This window comes from Eptatretus burgeri, chromosome 7 (genome assembly GCF_056783735.1).
Source record: "Eptatretus burgeri isolate ZD-2024b chromosome 7, Ebu_testis_v1, whole genome shotgun sequence".
NCBI classification, from domain to species: Eukaryota; Metazoa; Chordata; class Myxini; order Myxiniformes; family Myxinidae; genus Eptatretus; species Eptatretus burgeri.
Window position 1 is genome coordinate 11,319,652 of NC_140967.1, and position 20,507 is coordinate 11,340,158.

The window sequence follows — 20,507 nt, forward strand, 5'->3', positions numbered from 1 at the left end:
GGAGTCAAATTGGATTAAAGCTCGGGCTTTCTCACTGTTTGAAAACCTTGTATGCTATTTTGGCTTTGAACACTGTACATTGCATACATAATAAATGGAAGGTCTCTGAAGAGTAGCATTGAATTCCTGTTGGAGAATAATAATAATATAATGCATACATTATCGTCTTGGGGAACATGTTAAGTCAAGAGGCCACTTTGGCTTGTGACCACTTTGGCTTGGTGCTGATAAACGCCAATGTCATGGATTCTTTCCCTGCACGGGCCAACAATGTGTTTTGTAGGCAGGAAAGGACATAAATGTGATTTGGATCGACGCTGAAGCAAGTGTCGAAGCTTTGTTTAAGAGCCAAAGGGATCTTGGAAACACCAGAGAGCCTTGGTTTGTAAATAGAAATGCTGATAAATTGTGAAATGACAATTGTGAATGCTAAATATATTCTGAACAGGGGTCCATTTAGTACACTGGCTATCGCCAGCACTATGAGACTAAATTAATTAAATAGCACTTTGTTCAGGATTTTAAAATGATGAAAAGTAGGAAATTGCCTCCAATTACTCAGCCCAGCAAGCTGAGGTCTTAATTTGGAGAAAAACACGAGCCTCCTTGCAATCTTTTTAAGAATTGCTCCTCCTCTTGACAATATTCTTGCTCCACAAGCAGCTGTTGGTACTGCTGGAAGAGATTTATGGCCACTGAAACCCCCCATTCAATTCATATGCGGATCCAAGGGGTTTCGGGGCTACCGTGTTGAAATGTGCATGCCGTGCTCCGGGACGACAGAGAAATGTTTCCAAAATTTTTATTTCATTTGTAACCATTGTACTTAAAATGTAATCGAAATGTAGAAATGTGATTGGGAATGATTTTAAAGTGATTTGTAAAGTAGTTGGGTATGATTTTAGTACTTTGTGATGAACGAGGATTTATACCACACAGATGATTCTCAGATAAATGTAAAGTTTAAAGTCACAACCATCTCCCAAACTCCCTATTGACGTTTAGCACGTAGGGCGATTCACAGATGACGCATGATCCCTCGGATGGACGTTAAACTAAGCATGCTGTCTTCATTAGTCTGTGAATGTTAAAGCTAATGGATGACATTAGTTGATGGATGTTAAAGACAAATTCCTGCCCAAACTACTGCTGCGAAGGCAATGGCAAACCATCCAGTGTAACCCATTGATCGACTCAGGCAGGCAAAATTCCTTGCATATATGAATGAAATAATGTTACCTCTTATAATAATTGATCTGTGAACCAAGTACATCAAGTGGTGAGGAAAATTGTGTTAAATACAGGACAAAGACATGTAGCAAGCTACACACTTCGCAAAAATAAAAATGCTTTTGACGGGCGGGGCTGGTGCTTCTCGGACCCACAGCCTCTGCATGTTTATCATAACACCATTCTACAGGCTTGAAGCCAAGCCTTTTGATCTGCAGGCTTGTCTGCCAAGGTCACTTGCCGGCACGAATATCAGAAAGCAAAAACATCTCTGGTGTCTTTATATGGGCCTCTATTTGTCAGGTTAATTCATGAATCAAGTTTAATTGGATGACAATTTTGTTTTTATCGTCACACTGATAGACCATGAAGCTGCTTAAGCGAAATTGGATAAATAATGCACTACAAAGGTGGATTTTGAACCTATCGGCCATCTGATTTAGCCAATCAGGGGAAGAGGGACCAGTTGGGTGCTAACAGCAGGTTCAAATCCTTCCCCCACAGCAAGGTTAAATATTATTTAGGGAAAGGATGGTGGGGGTTCTACCGAAATAGCTACATGCATGGACGGAGTGTTTTGAGCTGCAATTTGGAGTGCTGTTCGCCTGGTGACTCATCTTTGACAAATGACTCGACAATTTCTGTGCACCTGTTTAAAATCAGAGGTTTAAAGTGTATTTATTTGTTTTGATAAAGGAATGGATTTGTATTTAAAAGGTCAGAGCAAGTGCATAGATGGCTAGAGTAAGTGTGATGGGATATTGCAACATTTTGCTGGAGAAGTGAGATAGAAGTGGAGAAAAGAAATGTACAATGTCAGAGATTTAAAATGTTGATGGAATTGTGAATAGTGATGAGAAGGATTGGTTACAGATTTTTTTTCGAGATTTTTCAGCTCCTTGACCATAAAAGAAATGAATGCTCGCTCATTAGATCGATGAAACAACGTAAGCATTTGGTATTGTTTAAACTGTTTGGAGAAATTTTGTTTCTCTTAACCATGTTGTCAAGCTTTTTGTTCCCAAATATTTCCAAATGGACACTCTGCAGCCAAAGTATGGTCCGGGAGCAATCTCAAGTTATGCAGCTCGACGACTCGCACTGCTGTGAAATGTCAAGGCCAAGCGGTATGGACCTCACTATGGGTGACTTAGCAGAGCTGAGAGCCCGAGAAGGATTCCCAAAGGATCGCCCTGTGACTACAATGATAGGCATGCTACTTTTGTTTAATTACTCGAATTACTCCTGTTAATTGATGTAATTATAACAACATAGCTTTGACTAACCAGTGTGCTTTGACCTGTATAGTAGTGATGGAGATACTCTTATGGTCAATAGGACCAACAAGTGATACTCGTGATAACATTTGCATGTGTTATTTTCACACACCTGTTTACTGGGTTTGTTGACATATACATAAACATGGGGAACAGTTGGTAACTAATGGAAGTTGTGTACGGTAACTTAGTTAATTACTTTCAAACTCAGCTCATAAAAGAGAAAAAAGAACTCATTGAGAACACTGGAGGCCCAAGATTTTTGTGTTCATTGTGTCTTTTCTCCACTACAATTCATAATGGTATTCGAACCATCATGTTTCTTTTGCTGAAAATTAATCTCACGTTTTGTTTTGGAATTACAAATTGAGAAACCTTTATCATATAAGTCTCGTAGTGTCTGCATTTTTGGAACAGCAGTATAATTTAAAACCAGTAACTTGGGACACATGTAAATGATTGGTTATATCACAGTAAGGTACGCCGTTGGTTATTGATAACTTGTATTGATTGATATATTATCAATCACTGTAGTGATGGACCTCATTAATCTATTAATTAAGGGTAAAAAAAGTCACTAAGATTTGAATCGAGATAATATTGTGGCGAATTCGCGCCCGCTGGCGTGTGGACGGCCACGTAACTCGAATCGCGGCACGTCGCCCACCGGACGGACAAATCTGTCGTGACCCTCTCGGAACAATGCCGGGAGCTAGTCACGGGTGGGGGTTTAACCCCACCACGACCGTGCCAATTGCCCACCCGCGCAGGATACGGTTGCTTGCCAAATTCGATCTACCTAAGTACCAGCGCGGATGGTCGACCGGGCGATCGTACCACGCCACAGGCCAATTCCGGACATGAACCGCTTAAGCGGTCCGTTCCGTGCTACAGTGATAACCGAGCGGTGTTATCGTCGGCCTCGACGGTTCCGATTAATTACCGGGTGTTTTAAACCCATGACGAACCCCTTACGTAATGCAAGATGGAGGGTCAAACAAAGGAAAGGACACAGTGAAACGGGGAACAAGTTCACACAAGCACGTTTATTTCACACGCAGACCAGCACGGAAGGCACGTATATTACAGTCACAATAAAAATGCACATATAACAGCCAAAACAAAAGTAACAAGCAGAGCTACAACCGAATACGCGTACACACGGCAACACTTAAACAGTTCTACTTTACGAGACACGGCGCCACAAGATCCATACAAAAACCCCGAAAAGAAAATGGTGACTTCCCTTTGGGCCGTCGAGTCCCTCTCCCACGTCCGTCGGCGTGGTCGCGCCTGGCCGTGACTCCGATCCCTGGCATGGTAGGCGAGTCCTCTCCGGCGTGCCTCGCGCCTGCTCGTGTTGGCCGCTCGACGCCACGGACGGGGTTTCCGGCGCTATCTCAGCGCGGATAGAAAGGGGGGGGGGAACGTTGTTGCTCGAGGTCGTGGTGTGGGGAATGGCAGATGCTCCGTCCTGCCAGCGGGCTCTCGGGACTGCACCACAGAAGATCAGGCCAGCGGCCACCACGAAGAGGAGACGAAGAGGAGACGAAGAGGAAGAGCGAGCCGGAAGAGAGAGAAGAAGACGAAGAGAGCCAGAGCCAAGCGCTCCGCCCGTGTCCGACTTTTATCCCCCGGGGCTCCGCCCTTCACACCACCCCGTTCTCGGCTCCACCTTCCTTTGAGAGAGTTCCCGAAAAGGGCCTTCCCTCACGCTTTCCCTCCACCCCGCCCCGTGCGGGGGCCGGGGGAGTCAGTTTTTGGCTCCGGGCCAGAGAATTATTCCCTCAAAAAGAGGCCCCTCCTTTACATGACCTCTGACCTTTGACCTGCATCGCCCCTCCTCCACTCCAAAGCACGGGGAAGACAAACGGAAGGAACAGGCGGGGAAACCTGCGCATCTTTGCAGTTCCCTCCTTGGTGCCTTTGTTTGCCGTTCGGAAGCGGACGTAGTGGCGAAGATGTAGTAGCGTAGATGGTGGAGGTGGCGTGGTTGCAGTGTGGTTGGCACTGTGGTGGGGATGGCGTGGTTGTTGAAATGTTGTGTTTGAAATAAAAGATAGAACAGAAAAATGGCTAACTCAAAGGATCGCAGCCCGAATGGATCACATAAATTCCCTCTATACAACGGGTTTGGGCTAACTTCACATGTACCTATGAAGATATCTCACCTGAGGGTCCTTTATGGTGTATTGACCCTACTCGTTCACACCTATTCAACATCTTTTCCCTCATATACACTACCCCTAGCCCCCCTCTTTTTACAATTCGTTACTATGTCTCCTATATCCCACTATCCCCATCGCTAAATTCACACCCAATCCCCTCAAGGTTCTGTGGAAAGGAAAAAGAGCAGAACTACATGTAATCTTACATTTACTTCATGACACTTCTCATTCTCAAGTCCAATAGGAGGGCAAGTCCAGCAACTAGCGATCATCCTGACAGTGGCTGGTGCGAAGGGGTCTTCAGCAATCCTAACTATGCTGATATTGTTACACTTTTTAAACTGTCCCCGGGGTTATACCCTGCCAAGAGGCCTTCGTTAAACTCTGGGGTTCTAAAAACCCAAATTCCTATTGCCTATGCATTGGTGCTCTTGCAATCTTGGGCATTTCCCACCAAATTTTCTTTCTGTGCTATTGCACAATTTTGTGGCTGGGTAGTGTGGCTCCACTGGCAGGTCTGCCCACCTGCATACTCATCGTTAACACCCCCCAGAACGCTGGAGCTGCCTCCGAGCTTGCCTGCTCCTCACCCGAACATGAAGGATGCCCTCACTGGCATTCCCCCCCCTCCTTGATGCCCACATGGCATTTTGGCATCCCGGGTCCTGCTGCTTGGGCACCCGGGCCCATTGAACACTACACTAAACACTACACTGGTGCGCTAGGTCCTTCTCCTCGGGTACCTGTGCCCATTAATATACTACTGGTGCCCTGGACCTACCTACGGCCTCACTTGGCCGACGAGTTCCCAGCGCCTGGGGTGTCCACTTCATCAGAACACTACGTTCACAAGCCACACCCCCTGCTGGTCCATTATCTCCTGCACCCTGCAAAAAAAAACACAAAAAAAACTTTCCACAATCAGCACCAACTGCAAAACAACATCCATGTGTAAATTTGCCTCATCCTCTATCTAACTTTAAACTAACCCCCGGGTTTCCTTAGGTGGGATACACTCCTCTCATTCAATCCTTCACACCATGCATTCCGTTACTCACACTCATACCATTGCCTTGCCCTCACACTCATAATTCATCAACCACACACAAACACATTTCCACTCACCTACACAGCATCACCGAACTAATTTCCCTGAACAAACTCGTGCACCCTCGTCTTCCCTTGGACAACATATGCTTCCATTTAACTCCACCCTCTATACCTTTCTACGTCCCCACTTCATGTTCATTGTCTCTTCCTAAGCAGTCCCTATTGTCACTCTCGATTCCTAAATTTATATTTGCCCTCCCTCATGGTCACTGCTTCGGACACACATAGAGGCTACCATAACTGGCACCCCCATGTGGGCATAACAATGCCATCCCCCTTAGACGAGTGCTCCTGGGCCCCCATGGAGGTAACCATCGCTGGCACCCCCATGTGGGTGTTACAGTTGCTATCTCTTACCCCTACTATAATGGGCCCTTTGTGTTTGCGGAGGTGCTCAGCCATATGTCTGCTGCCAACCAATTTGTTTTTAAATTTTTGCCACTGGGCATTAGGGTTTTCCCACGGGGAACCAAGCCATGCTGCCACACCAATTGGTCATATCGGGCGTACCGTGCATATTGCACTAAATCAAGTTATCGCCCATGCGTGGGCGGTTTGTGAGGCAAGGATCATGTACACTCCCGGACGTGCCGTGCAAGCGTACCTCGCGGGGTGGCGTGGATGCCAAATCCATGATGATTTTCCCACGCTCGAGACCAGAACACATTTGCGTTTTAAATTTGTTGCTCACGGATGGCTCACTCCCGTCAGTCAAGCTAACAGTTACCCCCGTCTGCGTCAGTGCCTGTCCTGTGCTCTTACACTCACTCATGTACTCCACAACTCTCGTTCCTGGCACGCACTCCATCACCCTTGCTCTCTGCACACTCAGCACACTCCATGCCTCTCCTCTCTCCAAGAAACCCTGGGTCCTTTTTTCTCTCCCCAAAATCGACACACCCCCAATCGCATCATGCAGGTGCCCTGACTCGCCATGACTCACCTTCGCGATACTCACCTCCTCTCGAATCGTCTCAAGGACCTGTATCCTCTTCGCTTGATCTTCGAGCAGTTTGCCACACTGTAAATATAGCATGTTCATGCATTCCCTTATCTCCTCCTTTACTCCACCAACTGTCTCTACCTGTTTGGCTTTAATTTCAATTATCTCGATGTTTACCTCATCTACCTCATTTACCTTCATTAATTCCTGATGCAAGGGCCCTCTAACGTCACCTTCATTGTTTCTATTTGTGTCCTCATTTCCTGTTCCTTTGTCCTGATTGTCTGTCACCTCCTCTACTCTACCACCTGTTTCTACCTGTTTTGCTTTGTCTCAATTTTTACCTCATCCACCTCTTTTACCTTCGTTAATTTCGATGCACCCCTTGTATTTCCCCCTCTAACGTCACCTTCATTGTTTCTATTTTTGTTCTCATTTCCCGTTCCTTTGTCCCCATCGTTTGTCACCTCTTCTACTCTCTTTGTCAGTCCGTAATGGACCATTCTACATTATTTTCAATTGCAGTCATCTCTCATGTTGTTTCCCTCTAGGCGGCTCTTAGCTCTTTTATCGCCCCTGTGTTCTTCTCCATTTGCTCCTTCAATTCATTCTGTCCTATTGTCAGTCCTGTTACCTCCTTTATTATGTTCCCAATCTCTCCCAGCAGTCTGGCTTCGCTCTCCCTCATCTCTTCCCGGACACCGATCCTACTCTCCCTTACCTCCTCTCGCACCGCCGCCATTTCTCTGCTCATCGCTTCACTCATCTCCATTTTTATTTCATCGCCCATCACATCCATTTTTCTGCTCATCGCGTCCATTCTGCTGTTGTTATTTTGTTCCATCATTTGTATTTCTGCCTTGATCATTCATCATAGTTATTTGTGAAATTAATTTCCTCATGAACAACATAGTGTCCTTCTCGGGCTGCACTGGTGGCGATAACCCGCCATTCCGCACTATCGGCGCTGCATTTTCCTGGGGCCGAGGGTGGGAGTTAGTTTCCACCTCTCTCATTGCTTCCTCTTCACCCTCCATTGTGACTTCATGCGGGTCATGGATCAATTCCTTATCCATATTTATATCGTCGACATGGCTCAATGGGAATTGCCATTGTCCACACCAATAAATTTGAACAAAATTTAGTCTAAACAGCCCTGAATTTTGAGGTGTGTGAAGTGCACTACAGGTCCAAATATCCCGCTGCTGATCAACAATTTCTTGATCAGGATTCAAATTTCACACTCAACACCAGTTTGTTGATCAGGGGTTTTGAAAAATCCCACTCCTGACACCAGTTTGTTTTGGCCATGGGTAACAAACGGGTACAGTGACGGGGTTAATTAATATTATGATGGGGTTAATCCTCGTTTCTCCTTGGAAGAACAGGACTTGGGGCCACTGCTCACAATTAACTTTGTGGTAGAGTGGGTTGCTTCACAACCACAAACGCCAATCAGTAAACCACGAGATCTTAGTGTCCACCGTCTAGTTTGCCATTTAACTAGAGGCCACATGGCTTCCTGACCAGGGAAAGTGCCCTCGGCGATGCACCAATCTTAGATTGATTCGATCTTAAGTCGGGCGGCCGAGCGTTTACCGCTGGTGCACGCCGACCATGACAGGTTAATTAGTTTGGGAATTACCTCCCAGTCTATCTGGGTTTGGCCAATGCTGGATCAATGAAAGGAAAGGACAAGCACGGATAGCTTGAAACGTCAACAAGGAATTTATTAAGAAGAAAAATAAATAAACTGAAGAACTTTTTATTTCCTTGTGGTGTAAATAGATGAATTCAAATCAATCAAAATAATCTCAAACAAATAAAGACTTCAACAGGAATTGATGGAAAAATACAAAAAGAGCAAATGCTTATCACTATGCCTTACTAAACAATTAAACACGAGACAAAGGTACCCAGCAGATCATTCGGCTTACCAAGGCAAAAGTGGTTGTGCGTCCAATAAAATGTGTGGGCGTGCCTTGGTCTGCTGCCATTGCCCTGCCTCACCGTGCACTCACCATCAAACAGGCTCGCACATCAATCAACGTCACGTCGTCACCCTCCCCTGAGGGAAAGAAAAATAAATACAAAAACTACAAAAAAAATAACACAAACAAACAAACAAAAAAAATCATTAATTAAAAACTTTTTTTTGCATTTTCTTCCTTGGATCTTGTGTCAATAAATCAGTATGGTGTTCACACAGGCATGATGGGCTGAATGACCTCCACCTGTGTTATATTTCCTTGTAATATGTAAAGGTCTTTCTAGCCACTGACTGACCATCCATCCATTGGGACCATACTCTGTGCAGAGCGTGGGTGCTGCCTAAGCAGTCTCCTTGCCAATTGGACACAATCCTGGACGGGTCGCCACTCCGACACAGTATATCAGCATGCTGGCACTCATTTTTGCTGACCTCGGAAGGATGACAGGCAGAGTCAACCCCACCTGGTATTAATTCAACAGCCGAGTGGGATTTGAACTCAGGATCCTATGATCCCAAGGCCACCACCCTAACCATGAAGCCAACACCAGGCATACTGACTGACTCATTGACTTATATTAGAGATCGGTACCTTACGGGTGACATAGAAAGCTAGAGTTTTGCGTGCCGATGCACATCGAAGCCAGTACACTGGAAAATTTCACAGAATCGTCAAACAACATCCATAAATGAAAATATAAATAAATAAATAATAATTAAAAATGCAGTTGAGTGACCTGAGGCAATGGGGGTGGATGGTACTTTCGTGTGCCAATGGACATCGAATCTGATATACCAGGAAAAATCACAGAACCGTCAGAAAGCACCCATAAATAAAAATATAACCAAATTAAAAAAAACAGAAAGAAAATAAATAAATGAAAAATCAAATGCAGGTGAGCGACCTGAGACAATGGGGAAGCATGGTTCGTATGCTGACACAATGTGTAAGCCCACACCACTTGTATATATGTATATAATGATCGCCCTGATAAAGCTTCCATTACCACATGAGGACGTGGTCAAACACTCATCATCACCTGCAACCAATTTGTCGAAGTTGCTGCATTTATAGGCTTTCCAAACTTGGTTCGTTCACTTATTCTCAACAATGTGCTCTCATGTTATCATCTGTAAACTAATATTCCATGAAGAAAAATAATTATATTTGAGGTGGAAGGATGCCAGGACCTCTTTATATATTGTACTCGTTGATATCTAAGTAACAACAAAAGATCTCATGCATGTTGATGGACGTCTGTCATTGAGAGATGCCATTGTTTTGCGTTAATGTATTAAACAACAAAACGCGACTACGGTTGTCATTTCCAGGCGTTCGGATGATCTGATTGTTTGTAGTTTGAACATAGAAACAGTATACGACCATGTGCCGTCTCCCACACAATTTATTGTATATATGTCTATCCAGGTGTCTTAATCTTTTAATGACTGGGATTTTAATTATATAGGTTTGTTACCAAAGCCACCCAAGGTGGATGGAGGTTATGTTTTCACCAGTATCTGTCTGTGAGCAGGATACCTCAAAAAGTTATGGACTGACCCGTCCCAAATTTGGACAAGTTCGGTGTGTGACAATGACAAACTGATTAGATTTTGGTGAAGATCCAGATCCAGACACTGAAATTTTTAAAGCGATTCTTCAGCATTGAGAGTTGAGGCCAAAACCGATATTTAGTATGATATCTCAAAAACTTATGAACAGATTCGGACAAAACTTGGTGCACAGGTTGGTTGTGTCACAAAGCCGAATTGATTAGATTTTTGTGAAAATATGGATTCGGATCGAGATGACAATTTTCTTCATTTTTTAAAGTCATTATTCACCATTGAGAGAGGGGGCCAAAAACTGTTTGTGTATTTGTTTGTATGATGTCTGTCCCCATTCAAAAGGATGATTTAAGAAGGGTTTTAAAGACCAATCTTTTTACACGACTGTGTGTTCACCACGTTCTATTTTTTCAGGATAAAAAAAACTTGAAAAACATTTTCCATTAAAAAGTAATTCTGTCTCTTCTTTTAGAAATGTATACGGTGACTTGCAACCAAGCCTCAATGGTGGTGTACAGAAGTGTTAAAATTAATAGTAACAATAAATACAAAGCGCAGGGAGGTGAAATTCGCTGCGTGTGATGTGTAACGCACACAGTGTAAAACGAGTGTTCATTTACATGTGTGTGATGTCTAATAAATGAAGAAGATATAAGCAAACCTGACGCTAGGCCGAGGCTTCACGCTAATGAGACTGTACCCTCGATATGTAAGGTCCCAGAAGATAAAGAAAATAGAGTAACATTTGTACATATAGTGTTTTATAATAATGCTTTTTCTTGCAACAAAACATCATATCTTCCAGTCTCTGAATATATCAAATAAATTAATTCCAACGCATCATTTTTGATGGGCAAATAGGGTTAAATTCCTGCATGGGACTAGTGTGAAAAAATTCTGACTCAACCCAAGAACCTCATCACTAACACAGTGACAACCCACTTAGCTGAGTGTTCAGATATCCTCAGACCATTCTCACATTACCACTGCAGGCTTTATAAATTTTACGTGCCTGCCAGGCAGACTGTGTGCGTGTGTGTGTGTGTGTGTGTGTGTGTGTGTGTGTGTGTGTGTGTGTGTGTGTGTGTGTGTGTGTGTGTGTGTGTGCATATATTAGAGATAAAGTTCATGTTACATTTAATAAACAGGAATATATTCCTGCATAGGACTCCTGTGAAAAAATTCTGACTCAATCCAACGCTCGAACACAAGGACCTCATCACTGACATGGTGACAGCCCACTGAGCTTGGATAAACTTTTTTTAAAGTCGTTCTTCACCATTGAGAGATTGGACCAAAAATAATATGCACATATATAAACATCCATCCATCCGTTGGGACCATACTCTGTGCAGAGCATTGGTGCTGCATAAGCAGTCTCCTTGGCTATTGGGCACAATCCTGAATCGGTCACCACTGTGACACAGGATACCATCAAGCTGGCACTCATTTTGCCGACCTCAGAAGGATGGCAGGACGAGTCAACCCCACCTGGTATTAATTCAACAGCTGAGTGGGATTTGAACTCAGGATCCTAAGATCCCAAGCCCACCACCCTTACCATTAAGCCAAAACACACACACACACACACACACACACACACACACACACACACACACACACACACACACACACACACACACACACACACACACACACACACACCCACACACACACCCACACACACACACACACACACACATACATACACACTTATGCATGTATGTAAATGTGTATATATATATATATATATATATATATATATATATATATATATATATATATATATATATATATATATATATGTACAAACATGCATACATGCACTGATGAGCCAAAACATTATGACCACTGACAGGTGAAGTGAATAATATTTGATTATCTTGTGACAATTGCACCTGTCAAGGAGTGGGATATCTCAGGCAGCAAGTGAACAGTCAGTTCTTCAAGTTGATGTGTTGCATGCAGGAGAAATGGGCAGGAGTAAAGACCTGAGCTTCTTTGACAAGGTCCAAATTGTTAATGGCAGACGACTAGGTCAGAGTATCTCTGAAACGGCAAGGCTTGTGGGGTGTTCCCGGTCTGCAGTGGTGAGTACCTACCGACAGTGGTCCGAGGAGGAACAAATCACAAACCAGCAACAGGGTGTAATGCGAGAGGGCAACGAAGGCTATCCCGTCTGGTCTGCACCGACAGAATATCTACTGCGGCACAAGTCACGGAAAATTTTCATGGTGGTCATGGGAGGAATGTGTCACAATCCACAGTGCATCACACCCTGGTGCGTATGGGGCAGTGTAGCCGCAGACCGGTTAGAGTGCCCATGATGACCATTGTCCACCGTCGAAAGCGCCTACAATGGGCACGCGAGTGTTGGAACTGGACCTTGGAGCAGTGGAAGAAGGTCGCCTGGTTCGATGAGTCCCGTTTTCTTTTAGGTCACGTGGATGGCCGTTTACGTGTGCACCGTTTCCCTGTGGAAGTGATGGCACCAGGATACACTGTGGGAAGACGACAAGCCGGTGGAGGGAGTGTGATGCTCTGGGCAATGTTCTGCTGTGAAACCCTGTGTCCGGCCATTCATGTGGACATCAATTTGACACGTGTCACCTACCTAAACATCGTTGCAGACCAGGTACACCCCTTCATGGCACTGGTATTCCCTGATATCATTGGCCTCTTTCAGCAGGATAATGCACCCTGCCACACTGCATACATTGTCCGGAAATGGTTTGAGGAACATGATGAAATGTTCACGGTGTTGCCCTGGCCTCCAAATTCTCCAGATCCCAATCCGATTGAGCATCTGTGGGATGTGCTGGACCGACAAGTCCGATCCAACGTGGCTCCACCTTGCAACTTACGGGACTTGAAGGATCTGCTGCTAATGTTTTGGTGCCAGACACCTTCAGGGGTCTTGTGGAGTCTATGCCTCGGTGGGTCGGCGCTGTTTTGACAGCACACAGAGGACCCACATCACATTTGGCAGGTGGTCATTATCTTTTGGCTCATCATTGTATATATGTATGAATATATACATATATATATATATATATATACAAAAATATATATACACGACTGGTCAAAAATTTTAGAACACCCCCATATTCCAATTTTTACTGAAATTTAAGCAGTTCAAGTTCAGTGAATAACCTGAAATGGTACAAATCTAAGGTGTAAACTGCCATAGGTTACAAAAAACAAGTTTGCTTTCCCAAACACTGAAAAATAATGTAAATTTCAGAGTTGTTAAAAAGGCCTTTTTCAGGGAACAAGTAATGGGTTAGAAACTTCAGCTGTTCTGCAGCAATGGAAGTAAATGAAGCCTTGCAAGTTTATGCAAACATTTCCTGCAGGTGTCCCAACTTTTGTTGATTAGTTACAAACCCTCCATCTGTATAAAAGCAGTATTGGTACAGACTGTGTTGATACACCCTCTGAAGCATTATTTGGACAATATTGCACTGCAGGAAGTAGTATATTGCTAACATAATGGCGATAAAAAGACAATTAACAAAAGAAGACAGACAGACGATTATAACCCTTAAAAGTCTAGGTCTTTCCTTTAGAGAAATTGCAAAGGAAGCCAAGGTGTCAGTGAGTACAGTTTCCTACACCATCAAAAGGCACTTGGAAACTGGAGGAAACTCTGACAGGAAGAGGCCTTGCAGACCCAAAGCCACAACACAATCAGAAGACAAGTTTCTGAGAGTCAACAGCTTGTGTGATAGGTGGCTCACAGGACAGCAGCTTCAAGCACATCTTAACATTGGTGGAAGTAAGGAAGTCTCAGTTTCAATAGTGAAGAGAAGACATCGAGCTGCAGGTTTGACAGGTCGAGTGGCAGTAAGAAAGCCATTGCTTAGATGGCAAAATAAGAAAATAAAGCTTGCCTGGCCATGAAGCACCGCCAGTGGACTACTGAAAATTGGAAAAAGGTCTTATGGACCGATGAATCAAAATTTGAAATCTTCGGTTCATTACGCAGGGTTTTTGTATGCTACCGAGTAAGCGAAAGGATGGTTTCTCAGTGTGTGACACCAGCTGTCAAACATGCAGGAGGAAGCATGATGACTTGGGGCTCTTTTGCTGGATCTAGAGTCAGTGACTTGCACAGAGTCACTGGCATCCTGAATCAAAAATGCTAACACAGCATTTTGCAGAGCCATGCAATACCCTCTGGTCTATGCCTAGTTGGTCAGGGGTTCATCCTGCAGCAAGATAACGACCCAAAACATACCTCCAGGCTATGTCAGAACTACCTCAGAAGAAAAGAACAAGACGATAGGCTTCAAATAATGGAATGGCCAGCACAGTCTACAGACTTAAACCCCATCGAGCTGATTTGGATGAACTGGACAGAAGGGTGAAAGCAAAGCAACCTACAAGTGCAACTCATTTGTGGGAACTTCTGCAACAGTGTTGGGAAGAACTTTCCAAACAATATTTTATTTCCATTGGAGAAAGAATGTCACAAGTATGTTCGGCTGTTATATCTGCAAAAGGTGGCTACTTTGATGAGTCAAAAACTTAGATTAAATTTTGTTCAACAAAACGATTCCATGATTTCGTTTTTTTTATCTGCAATTGTTTATTTGTTCTATGCTTTAACTTCAGAGTACATTGAAACATTAAACTGCTTAAATTTGAGTAAAAACTGGAAAAATGGGAGTGTTTTTGACCGGTAGTGTGTATATATATATATATATATATATATATATATATATATATATATATATATATATATATATATATATATATATATATATATATATATATATATATATATATATATATATATATATATATATATATATATATATATATATATATATATATATATATATATATATATATATATATATATATATATATATATATATATATATATATATACATATATAGTATATATATATATATATATATATATATATATATATACATATATAGTATATATATATATATATATATATATACATATATAGTATATATATATATATATATATATATATATATATATACATATATATATATATATATATATATATATATACATATATAGTATATATATATATATATATATATATATATATATATACATATATATATATATATATATATATATATATATATATATACATATATAGTATATATATATATACATATATAGTATATATATATATATATATATATATACATATATAGTATATATATATATATATATATATATACATATATAGTATATATATATATATATACATATCTAGTATATATGTATATGTATATGTATATATATATATATATATATATATATATATATATATATATATATATATATATAGTATATATATATATATATATACAGTATATATATAAAAAATATATTTATATATATATATATATATATATATATATATATATATATATATATATATATATATTGTTGTGGTTGACGAAATTCACAAACCACCATTCAGGTCCCTTAGGTGAGATATCTCTGTAAGTATATGCGTAGTTAGGCCCAAACCCGTTGTTTCGAGGGAATAAATGTCATTCAGTCGGGCTGTGACTCTTCAGGATAGCCGTTTTTCTTTTACTATCTTTATTTTGGACCAGCCGCCATTACTACCACCACCAACCACGTCTCAACAGCCGCTTCACAACAACAACCACCAACCACAACGCCGCTTCACAACAACAGCCACGACCTTTACCGTCACAACTCGCCACCATCGCATCACCACCATTCTTGCGCCACTTGTGGGCACCGATACTGGACTCGTGCAGGGCGCGCACCGAGCAGCGTGTTCAGAAACATCACAGACTTTCCGAGAAAAACGGATCAAAAACGACTCACGCCCACTTCTGTTCCGTCCTATCGGAGAGCGTGGGGCGATTTGGCCCCGCCTCCAGGGCGTTGGAGTGAGGTCGCTATATGCAAATTCATGGATCAAAAAGCATTCACGCCCACTTTTCCTCGGTCCAATGGGGAGCCAGTTAGAGGTGAAGGGTCGGAGGTAAAGGGTCAAAGGTGGGGGAGCGAGGCCACGGGGGATATAAACGGCCGCGCTCGCCAAACAGTTCAGTTCGGAGGGGAGAAGTCAAGAGTTCGCAGTTCGAGTTCGCGGTTGGGAGTTGTCGGTGGAGCTGGGAAGAAGAGGACGGAGCTGTGGAGAGGTGGCGGCGGCGAAGGCGACCGAGGGGGTGCTCGCGTCGGAGTCGGGGAGCGGCGGAGGGAGAGGCCGGCGGCGCGACCGAGGTCGAGGTGGAGACGCTCGTCGCGGGACCCGAGACAGGGTGATATCCTCTTCCCCCCCCCCGAGCATCAACAACCCCCTCCTGTTTCCCCCCGCGCTGAGATAGTGTGACAAGGGGGCCCCTTTCCCACCCCCTACCAGACACTGTCCGCGAGGCCCGCGGAGTTGAGGCGCCACCGCCGCTTTGCTTCTCATCATCAGATGGGTAGGCCCGACATGGTCTTGGCCCCAGGCCCGCCTACCCCCCTCATCCTGGAGGGTGGTTCTTTTTCTTTTGCTTTGGGTATCTGTGTTGTCGGCGCCGTCTGTGAAGTAAAATTGTATAAGTGTTGCCGTGTGCTCGGTAGTCGGATAGCTCTGCATTGTGTTTCTCTTTTATATTTGCTTTTTGTGTAATATTGTGTTTCTTCTCCTTTTACATGTGCTTTTGGTGTAATTGTATATGTGTGCTTCCCGTTCATCGCGAAATAAATGTGAGTTATGTTGAACTGTTTTCCCGCTTCGCTTCGTCTTTTCTTTCATTGAATCTCCATCTTGCTTCACGTAAAGGGTTGGTCGTGGTCTAAAACGCCCGATAATTAATCGAACCGTCGAGGCCGACGAATAACACCGCTCGGTTATCCCGATAGTACGGAACGGGTCGCTTAAAGTGGCCCGTGTCCGAAGTCGACCTGCGGCGAGGTGCGATCGCCTGGTCTACCCTCCGTGTGGGTACTTAGGTAGGTCGAATTTGGCGAGCAACCCTATCCCACGTGGGGGCCGATTGGCACGATCGTGGTGAGACCGAAAAGGTCCACCCGTGACTAGTTCCCGGCGTTAGTCCGAGAGGGTCACGACTGGATTGTCCGTCCGGTGGGCGACGTGCCGCGATTCGAGTTACGTGGCCGTTCGCACGCCGGCGGGCGCGAATCCGCAACACTGGTGTCAGGTCGTGCGATATAAACTCATCGCCCTCCTCGCGGCACTGGTATCGGAGAACGGGAAAACGGGCTCTCCTGTCTCCAGCTAAATTCACGGGAATCGGTCCAGGGGTGAGAGAAGCGACCCCCGATTCCCTCCAAATTACGAGCGAGATAAATTAACCCTTCACGAGAAATAAGATGGCGTCTCAAGGCGAGCGGGAGCCGGGGGTATTAGAAATGGATGTAGAATGTGTAGAATCCATGGCTCAGGACGAAATCCCCGTGCAGGAAATGTTGGTTGTACAGGAAAACGAACTCGCCCAACTGAACCCAGAGCCCGAAATAGGTGCGGCAGCGGCCGCGGTGTATGACACCTCCCCTCCCCCTCTCCACCAAAACCCCCCGATCCTTGCCGAAACGGCTCACCCAAGCGCACCCGACATGGCCCAGCTATGCGCCATGCTGGCGGCAATGACAGCAAGGATGGATGCGAATACACAAAAAATTGATGAAATAAAAAGCATGAACGAAAAGATGGATACAAACACAAACGAAATGAAAAACGAAATAAAAGGAATGAACGAAAAGATGGATGCGAATACACAGCAAATGAACAAGCAAATGAACGGAATGAACAAGCAAATGAAGGAAGAAACGAAAAAGCTGCGGGGTGAGATGCAGAACATGGGCCGATGCCTGCAGGCGGGCATGAAGGCCGTTAGCAGGGAGCTTAAAATGGCGACTCCACGTGTGGGAGCGAACGAGCTGGAAGGGTGTGCAACGGCTGTCGGGCCCGCGGTGGAGGCGGGTGACAAAATAATTCGGGGGGCGTGTTGGGCGAGGGTCGTGACAGAAAAAGTGACGGTAGCCGGGAAGGGAACGATAGAGGGAAGACTACACGATGAAGACGGGGTAAGTGACGCACACACACACACGGAGGTAGTGGAGGATAATGGGGGTGAGCTCGCGGACTGGGTGGAGGCCCGGTGCGAGCAGCGGGATAGCCTCCTCCAGGAACGAGGGGAGGGAGTATGCCCCCTTGAGGCAAGTCACGACCAGGTGAGTTCGGTCGTGCTTTGCGAGGTTGAGAGGAGGAGTGCTGTGGACAGGTGCACGGAAAGCTTGGGGGTATAGAGGCCCCGGAGACCCTTGTGGGGACACGAATCCCCAGTGTGGTTGTCCCTGTGTGTGTGGTGCAAGGTGTGAGTGCGTCCCCGTGTGTGGAAGCGACCCTGTGTGTGAGTGGTGTGGTGGCAACTGTGCCGGAGTACGTGCTTCCCAGCACGCCGTGTGTAAAAGGGGCACCGCACGTGGAAGAGGCCGTGTGTGTGGATGAAACGGCCAGTGTGGATGAGGCCCCGTGTTTGAGTGTCGCCGTGTGTGTGAGTGAGGAACGGTGTATGAGTGAGGCACCGCGGGTGAGTGCCCCCGCGTGTGTGAGTGGTATGGTTTGTGTGAGGGAAATGGCACGAGTGAGTGAAAGGCCGCGAGTGCGTGGAGCCACGTGTGCGAAAGAGGTAGCATGCGTGAGTGAACGGCCGAGTGCAAGGGAGACCGTGTGTGTGAGAGAGCGGTATGTAAGGGAGATGTCGGTGGGCATGTGTGAACATGCAGCCGCGTCTCCCAGTGTGAGTTTAATGGTGTGGAGTGTGAGCGTCGTAACACGCGGGAGTGCGTGGGTCGAATGGCGACGACGACGACAGAGGAAAGAAAGCCGAGTAGTGGCTGCAGTTGTTTCGGGGACCGTGCCGGGTTCACCCAGCAGTGAGCACGAGGTCCGTGCTGTGCAACGCACGAGCCCCCCACGTGCTCGCTTGCGAGAGTGAAGTCCCGGTCCGGAAACGCACGTGGGGGATTTGCCGATCCCGCGGACGGACAAAGTTTAGGCAGGATTACGGATTTGGACCGGACGGGTTCTCCACGCGATCGTGTGTGTTCAGCTCCAACGGGCAAAGCACATGTGGTCGCGTGGGGAACCCCTCGAGACGTGGGGCTTGTGTTTTTTTTATGCGCACGGTGACGCCATGGCTGCACGTGGGGTTGGAATCCGGCAGGAGGGGTATCCCTGCCGGATGGTAACGTCCAAGGAGGGACGAGGTACACGTGCAGCTGCATGACGTCACGGGCAGGTGCAAAGTGCGCGAGCTGTGAGTTGCCGCGCTGGTGCTGCGCATGTGAAAAGAAAGAAGAAAAAGCAAGCCTCACTTTCAGGTGCACAGGATTCCTGGGCAAGTGGTGGAAGACCCCCTTACTAGGGCACAGGATGGAAACTAGTTAGGGGGAAGGGTTAGCTTAGCTAGACCGACTTCATGGGGCAGGGGTAAGTCCTCATGGAGTCCGTGGAATGGATTAGTTAGAGGGATTGTAGCGAGATTTAGGTTGGGAAATTGATTAATGGGATTATTTGGAGACAGTGACTGACAGTGAGTGTGTAGAGAGGACGTAGTTTAGCTACGTAGGTTAAATGGAACGTGCTATAGTTTAAGGGACGACGTGGGAGCACGAGTTAGTTAGGGGATGTAGTTAGAAGGATGGCAGAGTTCAGCGGTGAGTGTGTTGAAGAGTTGGTGAGTGAAGTGGAAGCATGTGCTTGGTGAGTGAGTGAGGCCAGCGGGTCTGTGTGAGTGGAGTGAATGGGGACTGCATGGTGCGATGAGTGATTGGGGGGAGGAGTGACTCCCGCCCAAGGGACCCCCGGGGTCAGTGTAGAGTGAGTTAGGGGGTTAGTCAAATTTACAAAATGGAGGTTGTTTTGTTGTTGGTGGGAGTGTAGGCTCGAAACCCGTTTGGAGGGGTGCAGGAGCCCTGTTGACGGGCTGGGAGCGTGGCTGCGAAAAGTGAGTATCGCTGAGTGGGTACCCCGGGCACCAGGCTAGTCAGCCGTGGTAGGCCAAGGGCCCATGGGGGGCCGGGATAGCGTAGTGGGCACGGGTGCGCCTGCTTGGTGCGGGGGCCCGGGGCGCCATTAGCCGCGTGGGCAGTGTTGTGGGCACGGGTGACCCTCGGAAAGGGGCCTGGGAAGCCAGCCTGCCACGTGTGCGTTTCAGGGGAGGTGCCATGG

At 45.4% G+C, this 20,507-nt stretch overlaps 1 long non-coding RNA gene across 2 annotated transcripts in view; it reads right to left on the bottom strand.

Annotated features, from left to right (window-relative positions):
• Window positions 1-3,206: 3,206 nt before the first annotated feature.
• The window catches only part of LOC147022670 (uncharacterized), a 146,211-nt gene continuing 128,910 nt past the window's right edge, over window positions 3,207-20,507 (bottom strand). The window contains exons 2-4 of one of the 2 annotated variants that reach the window (XR_015059843.1): window positions 8,666-8,796; window positions 5,457-5,562; window positions 3,207-4,517 (exon numbers count right to left, since the gene is read on the bottom strand). This is a non-coding gene — a long non-coding RNA (uncharacterized LOC147022670). Of the gene's footprint in view, window positions 4,518-5,456; window positions 8,797-20,507 lie in introns of both variants that reach the window. The other variant, XR_015059842.1, reaches the window with a different exon arrangement.